Source organism: Lathyrus oleraceus, chromosome 3 (genome assembly GCF_024323335.1).
Source record: "Lathyrus oleraceus cultivar Zhongwan6 chromosome 3, CAAS_Psat_ZW6_1.0, whole genome shotgun sequence".
Lineage (NCBI taxonomy): Eukaryota > Viridiplantae > Streptophyta > Magnoliopsida > Fabales > Fabaceae > Lathyrus > Lathyrus oleraceus.
The window spans coordinates 299010339-299022621 of NC_066581.1; the positions used below are offsets into that span (position 1 = coordinate 299010339).

General features: G+C 35.6%; 2 long non-coding RNA genes across 2 annotated transcripts; one reads left to right on the plus strand and one right to left on the minus strand.

Moving 5' to 3' along the window:
- Positions 1-701: 701 nt before the first annotated feature.
- Positions 702-2576, minus strand: LOC127127210 (uncharacterized). Its single transcript, XR_007805280.1, has 2 exons — positions 2428-2576; positions 702-1195 (listed from the first exon to the last, which is right to left on the minus strand). It is a non-coding gene; the product is annotated as an uncharacterized LOC127127210 (long non-coding RNA).
- Positions 2080-3008, plus strand: LOC127127208 (uncharacterized). Its single transcript, XR_007805279.1, has 2 exons — positions 2080-2483; positions 2575-3008. It is a non-coding gene; the product is annotated as an uncharacterized LOC127127208 (long non-coding RNA).
- Positions 3009-12283: the final 9275 nt, after the last annotated feature.

The window sequence follows — 12283 nt, forward strand, 5'->3', positions numbered from 1 at the left end:
TGAGTTCACATGAAAAGGATTTGGATGTGCATATTGGACTGAAGCATGCTTGCAATTCAAGTTTCACCATAAAATGTCAAAATGCACATAAATGAAAAGAATTTCGAAACTTACAAATGGTAGATCCAAATGAGTATTGTGAGTAATGGTTGGAAAACTCTTGAAATAAGGAACAAAAGTCAATGTTGGGCGAAAAATCATTTGGCATGTGAAATTTGGTGAAGACTGGCTGGGAAAATCCAAGTACAAAACATGTTCAAATCATTTTGAAAAAGTTCACCAAAAACAAGCTTACTCAAACCCCTTTGTCCTCATGATACAAGTTTCAAATGAAAAAACCTCCAACATTAACGTTATAGATCCTTTCTAGATAGTAAATATAGACCCAAAGTTTGCATCATTTGGATTTTCTATGACAAAGTTATGGGCATTTGAAGTTGGGTACTTTTTCAAATTCAATGAATTAGGTCCAAGATGACCTATAATTTTTTGCATTATCACATATATTTATTTTAGGATTATGAAATTTTGTCCAACATAACATTTGAAGTAGACATCTCAATATTTCCAATGCATTTTGTCTCACCTCAAAATCATAAAAGTTAAAGAAGTTATGCCCCTGGTAAGTTGACCCAAAATTAGGGTTTCAATCAAAATGACCTATAATGTTTTGAAAAGAATGATGACCTTAAAATATTCAAATGGATTTTTGGTGAACATGAAAGTTGTTCATATGGTTCTTATGAGCATTTATACTCTTGGGGTAATCTTCATTTGACAAACACATCAAAAGTTATATCTCATTGATTCTCAGCTTAGTCAGATGACTTGACTGGTCAACTTTTCAAGGCCAAACTTCCAATCTTGATGAATAAATGATTTAGGGGCCTCAAATAGGCTCATATATGCATAAAAGTATAAATGAAAGAACTTCCCTTGATTAAATTTGATCATAGGTTGAGATTGCTTCATGGGCAAGGTATAGTCAAAGCATAGTGAAATTAGGGTTTCCTTGGGAAACAATCTTCAAGCCCTTTGGGTTATCTTGATTAAATTGGAAAATTGAGATACTTAGGAGACATATATGATTATTAGGAACTTTGTGGACCATTGCCATGATTTCTCGTCTTCATCTATCCATTGCATTGGGCTTAGGAGCCTCCTAGGAGCATTGTGGAGCACATGATCACTTGAGCTTCAAAACAAAAAGAGTTAGTGACATATTTTTGTGCTTTTGGTTAGTAATCATATAAGAAAAGCAATAATATACAATACAAACATGCTTGGTGGTCTCAAAACACTCAAACAAGTCCCACCCCTAGGGTTAAAGAGCCAAACATGCTATGATCCTTGAGGCAATGCACTTGTGCAATAACATGATGCCATGAGGGATCTTATGGTCAAAATTAGGGTCTTACAAGTAAATGACAAAAATTAAATGTTAGGAGCGAAAATTAAAAGATAGATGCGAAATAGTGAAGAGTTAGAAGTTAGGTGCATGAATTAAAAGTTAGATGCGAAAATTAAAGAATTAGAAGTTAGATGTTGAATGTTAGGATTAATCGAAATTAAAGAGAAAATAATAAGATTCAAAATCCATATCAAATATTAAATCTAAAACAATCTAAAATATCAAAACAATTCTAATATTATCAAACAAATATAAAAAATAAGAAACAAATAAAACTCTAAAATAAAAACAATTATTAATATCAAATTAAAATCAAAATACCAAAAACAATCATCAAAACCAAATTATTAAAATGGAATTCTAAAATTTCAAGCAATTAACAAAATCAATACTCTATTCAAAATGCTACAATTAATAAAATAATATTCGAATTAACAAACAATTAACAAAATTAGGATTCAATCAACATTCTAATTACCAACAAAAATAAGATCAATATCCTAATTATCAAACAATTAGAAAAAATCATTATCCAATTAGCATTCTACAAACAACATGATTAATATTCTAGTCATTATCAAAATTATCTAAAACAATTAACAAAATGGAAATGGATTAAAAACAAGCAGGCCTTGGATTTCAAAATTAAGCCCAAACAGAGGGGGTGTACCAGGCCTAGAGGGGGGATATACAAGCCAGAATCGCTTGGGCTCAGCCAAAGCCCAAAATAGAGAATAAGAAGGAATCAAAGATCCATTCCCCTCATCTCCACTAATGCTCAGCCGCAGCCACGAGAGGAAGGAACAGGTCACAATGGACCTAGTCGCGCCGGCTCCATCACCGGCGGCGGCGTCTCCTCAAGACGACCTCCCGCGTCATCTCACTCTCAGTCCCACCTCTCTCTCCCTAAGCACAACCGACAAAGACGGATATGAAGCAAACAACGAATGCAAAATCGTACCAAACTACATCACAATGACCCATCAATCAACGTTCAAAGAAGAAAAGTAGCCTACCGACGACGAAAGCGACGACTTCGTCGACAACATCAATCTCACAACTCCGGCTCTTTGTACTGGCCTCTCCGTCTTCTTCCTTTTTCTCCACTATCAATTTGTTTTGGTATGGTGCTTCGGCGATTATATTTGCGATTTGTTTTGCAGATTTTCTTGTGGTGATTCGGTTCGTATCCTAAGCAGTAATTAGTGTGTTCGATGAAGATTGGATCGTGATGCGGGGATTTTCCGGTTATTGGCGGTTCGGCGAAGATTGAAGCAGATGGGGGAAGAGTTTTTAGCAGAGAAAAGTGAGGGAGAAGAGTTCTGGAAGAAAGGTTCGAGCGAGAGCCCCATTTCACTCCATCAACTGTGTTTATATAGACTTTTGATTTGAGATTGGATGAGATTTTGAATTGATGTTGCACCACGTTTCAATTGTAACTCTGTGTTTTAATTTCTCATTTGCCGTTTACACGCTGGAACGTCGTTTCAATTGGTTACAACTTGTTGTCGTTGACGCTTTGTAGCTGCGTTCTACTCTTTGCAAGTTCATGTTGTTTGGCTGCGTTACTTGTTGCAACTTAGAGTTTTCCGTTTTCTGGTTTGGCTTGAGTTCCCCAGCTTTGTACTTTGCATTTTGAACTACGTTTGACTTTGCATCTTGTAGTACCGCGCTGGCTTATGCAGCTGTTTTCGTTATTCATTTATTTGAATACTTGGAATGTGGATATGAATGACTTAATGAGATTAAAAATTGGATTTGGATTAATAGATAATTGCATTATGATTAGTTGGATAATGGACATGGACTACAAATTTGGATTAAAATTGGTGTGGGTATTTGGTTTGTACATGGATAGTTATTGGATAACCAAAGTGGATCATGGGCTTACAATTAGGCCTAACAAAAAAATGGATTTTTTAACATAAAAAAAAGATGAATGGGCTTAAGTTCTATTATTGACAAGCATGGCCCGTTAGTAAGAAATAGTTTAAATTCAATCGAAATTTCTAAAAGTAATTTGAAATAAAAGATGAAATAACTTCGAAAATTAATCTAAATCTCAAAAATCAAATTGAATATCCAAAATCGATTTCGAATTAAAATCAATTTGAACTTCAAAAATAATTTTGAAACTAAAATAAATCGGAAAAAAGATTATGATGCAATGATGAAAATATGAATCGGATAATGACATGCAATGAACCAACGGACCCAAATGATCACAAGACTTGTAAATCGTATTAAACCATGGTTGAATGAAATGACTGAACAAATGCATCAGTGCACCGAGAAACACATGAATTCATGTCATGTGTCGCCTCTAGTTGAGCCATGCTTATTCAAATGAAATGAATGGACGAAGATGATATGCAAATGTTTGGGTTAGTGACCTATATGATTATGTGAATGGTAGGGCTAATTTCGGGGTATGACACACAAGAACTAGGTTCTTTATGCTAAGGTTTGAGTCTTTTATTCCGTGTACTCCAAGCTAATGCCATAACTGGATTAGTGTGGAATCTAACGTTGTACACCTCTATGTTTCAGTAAATTGTCATAAAAGATTTGTCTTATTTGAGTTGTAATATTCAACAATGATTATTTGAATTGTAAATACCAATCACGGGTTGTGTGATTTAGAAGAAAGTAAACAAATTCTCATATTTAGGTGGATTTCTTAAATAGAAAGTCATTAGAATTAAGAAAAGGATATGAAAAATATAGGATTTGTTGGTTCTTGTAAGACTAAGTGTACTAATTCAAAGTAGTTGATTTCCTTTCTTGGGTAAAGTGCCCCTCAGATGTAGGTGTGGTTTCACCAAAATGGGTTACCAATCTCTTGTGTTCTTTTACCGCCTTCTGTATTATTTTATTGTTGTCTTTGTACTTTCATTCTAATTTAAGAAGTTGTACAAGTTGTATGAACATTTGGTGCAACATCTTTCCCTTGAGGAATCAAATTTCAATATGCAATGGGAATTATTCACTACTACGAAAAACATCTTTTACCTCGGTTGGATATGAGATGTTACCTTAGTTTCAAATGCAAGTTAATGAAGGGCATCATTTAAAGTGAGTCACTTTAGATCTTAATTGAAATTCCACTAACGGAAAAAGGGTAATGGTCATGGGTTTGATCCCCAACGATAAGTTTTGGGAATTTTTAAATGGCGAAAAATACCTTTACCATCGATTTTGTCATTTAACCAATGGGTGATATACTATTGAAATTATTATATCCAATCTTGATTGCCTATTTCACCAAACCCTAACTGAACATATAACCTTTCAAATTAGTTTACAAAATAATTATACGAAAAATTATGTTATATTTGAAGGACAACTTACACTAATCAATGATTTTCGAGCATCATGTAACTCATTATTCATCTCTCTCTTTAACGGTAAGAATTTCGTTCAACATTTCAAGTTCTTCAATCAACACTTCCTTCTCTACTAATTCATTATTCAAAACATAAAATTTGATGCTTTACAAAATTAACAAGTATATGAGAAAGTTGAATGAAGACTAGAAGCAATGAGAGAAATTTTAACCATTGAAGAACATGAGATGAATAATGAGTTATAAAATGCTAAAATAACATTGACTAGTGTAAGATTTTTTTAAATACAATATAATTTTTAATATTATTGATCAATATATTTTCACACACATTCTTTTACTATTATGTTACAACAATTCTAGAGTGTCTTTTTTTATTTCTACTATTTTAGTGTGTTTCTTTAGCTTAGTTTATTGTTATATTTATTTCAATTTTGTATGACATTATTTGAATAAATAACTATTTATACCTTTTTTCTTCACAGGTCATATCTTGGGCCACAAGAATCGGATTGACGCGTTCTAATAGGCGTTGGAAAGATGAGAGGATAACCTAAATGTTTCGTGTTGAAGTCAGAAGCAAATTCAGAGTGTAGAAGACTAGAATAAATCCTTTAAGGTTCAGAGTTTAGAAATTAATTAGTTTAGGCCTATTTTTATTTTTCCGACACGGTTGGGATTAAAACCTAATTCCTTGTTTTCTTATATCTAGTAGCAGTCACGCTACTGTTCATAACCAATTCACTATTCACAAAATTCCTTACTTTGTACAATTTTCATGGAGAACTAATCCCGAAGGCAAATTTCGCTGATTGTGGGTTCCACCGCTTTGAGGTTGTTTAATTCCAATTCAATTTCGATTTATGTTCAATTTTTCCTATGAATTCATTTGCTTAATTCGACTGCTTTTGTTTTCTTAATTCGATCGCTACTCATAGGATATTGTCGCATTACGCGAAAAACCGGCGGGAAAACAAGAACAACAGAGCCGCCACCGTGCGTTATTTATCCCAAAAGAGGGAAAGGAAACGCTCAGAGTAAACCTGGAAAGAACATGGTCTCGCGACCAAAGAGAATGGGATCGGGAGTCGGTTATGCGAAGGGAAGGTATTAGCACCCCTACGCATCCGTCGTACTCGACGGGATCCACGCACAATAGGAAAGAAAATGGTTGCTAAAACACTGCTCACACACACACAAACATCGGCTGAAAGAGACACAAGAGACAAACAAGACTGACTCGGCAGGATATCGCATCCTGGGCCTACTTAGTCTATCAAACATAGACATCAGAGTCAAAGTAGTTCGGACAGGGGAAACGACACATGCTCGCTAGGATGTCGCATCCTATGCATACGTATCTCCTTTGGACGAAGGAGAATCAGAGCATTCGTAGCTCGGCTAACACGCACACAAACAAACACAGGCACAGGCAAACGTGGAGCCTGAATTCCAATCACTGGACTTACATCAGCATCCGAACCAAAACACACACAAGAAGGCAAACATGGAGCCTGAATGCCAATCACTGGGCTTACATCAGCATCCGAACCACACAACACACACAAGAAGGCAAACGTGGAGCCTGAATGCCAATCACTGGACTTACATCAGCATCCGAACCGACAAACCCACACTGGAACCCGAATGCCACTCGATGGACTTACATCAGCTTCCAAGCACACAACGACGCAAAACAAAGACACAGGCGCCCAGAGAGATCTGCTCATCTCCTGCCTACGTACCTCATCTGGTATGAGGATCAGGGCGACGTAGTTCCCATAAGGAGGGACACAGGACTAGCCTAACCAGATGCCAGAGGGAAACACAACTAGGGAGACTACGACTCGAGCCTAGCTGTTATCATGCAAAGTTGTCCCTAAGTCAAGGTTTCTAGCTAACTTGCACAGGAAGCAAGCCTATCCTATTCAACACAAGCAGTAAATCAAGCATTCACAAGTAGCACACGCTATATGCACACAAAAGGGGCTCAATCAAAGGGTAAGACTGCAAGAGCAAGTCATCTGTACAGGGGTATGGTTAGCTCTTAACCTTGCCATTGAGGGGCTAAGGTGAAGCTGATGAAAGGAGAGTGAAGATAAGACTTCACAGCTCTTATCCCTGGTCAGGGAGAGCTTCAGACAAAGGAGCGTGGGTCCATAAAGGAGGAACCCTTCTACACTCAAGACTCTGACACAACTGTACCTTGTACAAGATCTTGGGTTTGTGTCCCAATGCATCAACACAGTGGTGTGAGCAGGGGGACGACTCAACAGAATAGTGGGAGATAGAATGCATATCTCTTTGATCCACCAATTGCCTCATTGAGGTCTTTACCTGCTTGGGGACAAAAGTAAACAATCACAAACATCGCCTCTTAAGGAGGACTTCAGACAGGTGCCTGGTCAGGTAACAGGCCAGGTCTTCCAGACTACATGGAGACAAGAATGTTATACCTCAGTGCAAATTGCTTATCAAGCAAAGCAAAGCAATCTTAGCAACTAATGTACCTGAAATCAATCAAATATCATCAGTATACCAATCACAGAACTAAACAGCAAATGGTTCACAATTAGCTATATACAGACAAACACAATCCAATGCACCAAGGTGCAAGCAACTCAAAAGCCAAACATCCTACAAAACAAAACAAGTTAGTGTACAATGTCAAATGATATCCCAATCAAAAGTGAATCCACCTCCTTAAGGTATTTTGCCTCTTAACCTGAAAATCACATTCAAACATGAGATACAAGACCACTAGGACAAGCCTAGGGTCAAAAAGGAGGAAAAAAGTCAAAACAGCAAGTGAAACATGATCAAAATCAACATTAACCAAATACAAAGAGAATCCAATTGGTCTCATGTCTAAACCATACACCAAATTAATTTCATGCACAAATTAAGTCAAAATAGGTAAGTAAGAACCACATATACACAAACAGAATGATTTCAATTAAACCCAAACCAAGACAGCTCAATAAATCTCACAAAAATTCATGCCTAAATAGAACATGTTCAATGAGCTACATATCAAATTTCATGCCATTTGTATGAAGGGAACTATGGGAATTAAATCAACATGTTAAGGCATGCAAAAACACGACCAAACTAGGTCACAAACCACATGTCAACTTCAATCAATTGTAAAACAGTGATATTAAATGGGAAATGGATGGGACCAAAGCTAAATGGAAGCTACACATGTTAGGAACCACTCCACCAATTTTCATATTCATAGGATAAGGGATGAGGATTTAGCAACATATGTAAAATTGTCACACAAACAAAGCCCTAAAAATGCTAAATAACAATCAAAAATGTCAATCAAATAGAAAATGGATCAATTAACTCCACAAAAATTCATGTTGAAAGTTAACATATACCCTGTATCTCATGCAAAAAATCAGGGCCATTGGCCTAGTGGAAGCATGGAAAATTAAATCATGAACATTGCATATCATAGTGTGACACATATTGTCACACTCAAAAAGAATAAATCATATCTACCAATCCAGAGACCCAAAAATCACAAATGATATACCAAAATCTTCAGGCATGAGTCTAGAATCATAGTATGAAATTTCATTAATTTTGGATGAAGCATGATTATTTGGTGATCAAAATGGTGAAACATACAATTATGTCACACATGTCAAATATCCCTAAGCCATTCTAAAATTCTACCAGGCACAACATGAACTATTATGCCTAAAAAATTCTAGAGAAAAATTGGGATCCAACAAAAAAATTGCCACCTAATTTGGATTAATATTGGATTTTATGTGAATTTTAGAAGTTTTGTAATATTATTGAAATATTTATTTAATGTATAAAGGAATTAATTAATTACTAATGGCACAATCGTAATTCTCTCAGCCGGTCCAAAACGCCACTGTACTTCATTTATGCGCTGTCCGCGTCTCATTGGTCTGTTATGGTGGGAAACACTTTTTGAATTGGCATGCGATGGAAACCGGATTCACACGTGAAAATCTCCAGAATTTGAAGCTTCTTCCTCGCGGTTCATGTGTTCTTCATTACCAGCTACGGTCACGAACAAATTGCAACGAAAATACACATGCTATATACCGTTGGAACCGGTGTTCGATGTAGATCATGAGTATGCTAACGAAATCATCCAGAAGTTAACGCACAAAAAGATTCGATCAAAAGAAGTTTTGACGTACAAACTTTAAATCAAGATATCTTGATGATTACTTGATGAAATCGCATGGTTCAAGCGTCAATACATTCTACATTCAACGCACTACAAGATGCATATAACAATTGCGTGAATTAACGAGTTCGAAATTTCACCTTCTTGGAGTGGCAGTGTGAAATCTTTGTGTGTTTTGATCCGATTCTCGAAAACAGATGGAGTGTGATGATTATGAAGATGAATGATGATGATTTCGCAGCTCAACAGGTCTTGATCATGAAGAATTTTCCACTTGCCATTGATGCTCAAGGTTTTGCAACAGTTGGAATTTGTACGTGTTTAGCTCCAATTTGTGAAAACATAACTTGCAAATTACCTGCAACAGATGAATCAACCAAAAACTAGCAAGAACAATGGTGAATTCTTGGAGAATTGATGAAAAAGTGTATGTGAAAAATTTGAGAAAAGTGAGAGAATTTGAGAGTTTTTTGTGATGAATCTGAAAAAAATGATTATGGACCTCGCAAAACAGTTGCAATTATCTATTTATACCAAAGCTTAATCACAAAATTAATCCCAATTAGCAAAATGGAAGGTTTTGTGTTAATGTGCAATTTTTCAAGTGTGGCCAAAATGCCCTTGGTTAATGCAGCTGATTTTTCTGTCCCTACTTGGTTCCAACAGGTCACAAATGACATTTAGAAAGTGTTGCAAAAAGCCTCATTTCAAAATTCCATGTATTTCTCAAATTGGACCATTTTGCCCTTGGATTTTAATTGTTGCACTTGAAAATTGACCTTTTTATGTGAAGGCTTTTGGCAAAATGTGATGATGGATTATGAAAGTACATATCAAATGTGGTTTGCTCAAAGAAAAACCATCCAATTTGGCCATTCCATGTGAAAGTTATGCCACTTCGAATTTGGACATTTTTGGAAAATGACTGGACCATATCTTGCCAACCACACATGGGAATTTCAAGTTCTTGGACTTTTTGGAATGGTGAGATTAAGATCTTCAACTTTCATGTTGGACAAAATTCCATTTGAAGCTTGTATGATGAAGTAATTTTGGGGAGAAAAACTTTCCATTTTGGGCAGCTGAAATTACAGGTCACCTGCCTTTTTAGGAAACTTCTTGTCTGACCTCCAATTCTTCAACCTTGGTCTTTGATATGTCAAATGAGACTTATATGGACATGAATGAGGCCCTTCAAACCATCTCACACCTTCCAATCCATAAAATCAGGCACAGTTGACCACAGTTGACTTTCTATGGTTCCAACTGAAATTCAGCTTGACTGTTGAGCTTTGATCATCCAATCTTTGGCCAAACCACTTCACAATGATCCTTAGACCATATGAACTTGATAAATCAACCATAGGGCTTTGTTCCAATGAAAACAACACATGCTTGCTTGTTTGACTGATTCTCCTGACCAGTTTGACCTAATTTGTCAACTGAGTTTGCACTTGGGCAAATGGACAATGCAATGTTATGCAGTGGCCTATGTTATGTTAATGACCTAATATGAAATGAATGTACAAAAGGTAGGGTGCAAATTTGAGGTGCTACAGATATAATTGATTAAATTTGATTATATGCATGTTCCTAATTGTAATCGCGTGTTAACTTAGCTTATTCGATATCTCCACCTAATACTTAAATCGTCATGTTTAATGCGGTAAACAGGAACATAATTCACATGATATTGATAACGCTTGTCTAATTGATCTCATAATCGAATAAAATTGAAGCTGTTTAGGGGATTGGATTTATAGTAGCCAGTGATAACTCAGAACCTGAAATCAGTAGGATTAGGCATTTTAGCTTATTCAAAATCAATTATTTGTTATCGTTTCCTTAATTGAACCTAAACCCCCATTGTTCTTTCAGCTGTAAATTTCAATATAAGAGTCCTTGTGATATGACATTCGAGTATCGCTTCCCTAAACTACAGTTTTTAATTACTCATTTTTTACCCTTGCGCGACAGCGAATCAAATTGGAGCCGTTGTCGAGGACTCTTGTCTATTTTAACCAATATTAGAGTCACAGGTGTTGCGTTTTAGCATTCTTGCCCTAGTTTTCTTGCGTTCTGGCTTTTTCGTGTTTTAGCATTAAAAAAATCGATTTTTAGGAAAATCGTCTCAAGTTATTCCGATTATTTATCAATTCATTATAAAAAATCAAAAATCAAAAACCTCTATTTAGGGACTAAATAATGGAAGCTCCCCTAAAAATATGAAATTAATCATTTTTCTATTTGTTCTAATTTATTTTCTTTCCATTTTCATAGTTTCAGAAAATTCCGAAAAAATTCTCAAATTTTTTAATTGACATAATTATATTAATTTCCGTGTTTTTGTATTTTTTATTTAATTTAATTATTTTTTTCGTATTTAATTGTTTTTGCTTAATGGGAACATTGTCGGTATTTTTTTATTTGTTGCTGCATTGCTGAATTAGCTATGTGTTGATTTTTTTTCCATTGAGTTTAACATGGTTGATCAAACAACTTTGAGAGAACTTGTTGCCCCTAATGTTAATTATAATGCTTTATGTATTGAATATCATGTTTTTGTTATACCTTTCAAATTGAAATCTGGTTTAATACACTTGTTGCTAAGGTTTAATAGTCTTGTAGGTGAGGAATCACATAAACATTTGAAGGAATTCCAGGTTGTGTGTTATACACCTTTGAGACCTAAAGGAATCACAAAGGATCACATCAAGCTGGGAGCATTCTCGTTCTCACTACAGGGTGCTGCAAAGGATTGACTATACTATCTTGAGCCAAATTTTGTTAGAAGTTGGAATGATTTGAAAAGAGTGTTCCTAGAAATATTTTCCCTACCTCAAGAGCTGCTTCGATCAGAAATGATATATGTGGAATTAGACAGGTTGACATGGAGTCATTGGCTGAATATTATGGGAGATTCAATCAGTTAGTATTGAGTTATCCTCAACGCCAAATTTCTGAACAATTGCTAATTCAGTACTTTTATGAAGGGTTGTTACCTATGGACATAAATATCATGGATGCTACTAGTGGAGGAACCCTCGTTGATAAGACCCCAGCTGAAGCTAAGACCTTAATCGAGAACATGTCATTCAACTTACAACAATTCACAACCAGAAGCAACTTTATGGTTCTAACAAAAAGAGTGCATGAAATTTAAGCTTCTTCTTCCGACAAGGCTTTAGAAACAAGAATTGATGAGCTTACTTCATTGGTGATAAAATTAGCAGTAGGAAGACCTCAATCTGAAAGATTATGTGGCATATGCACCTCTCCTGAACACTCAACCGATACTTGTCCTAACTTGTAAGAGGGTGTAAATTCTGATTTGCCTCAAGCATAC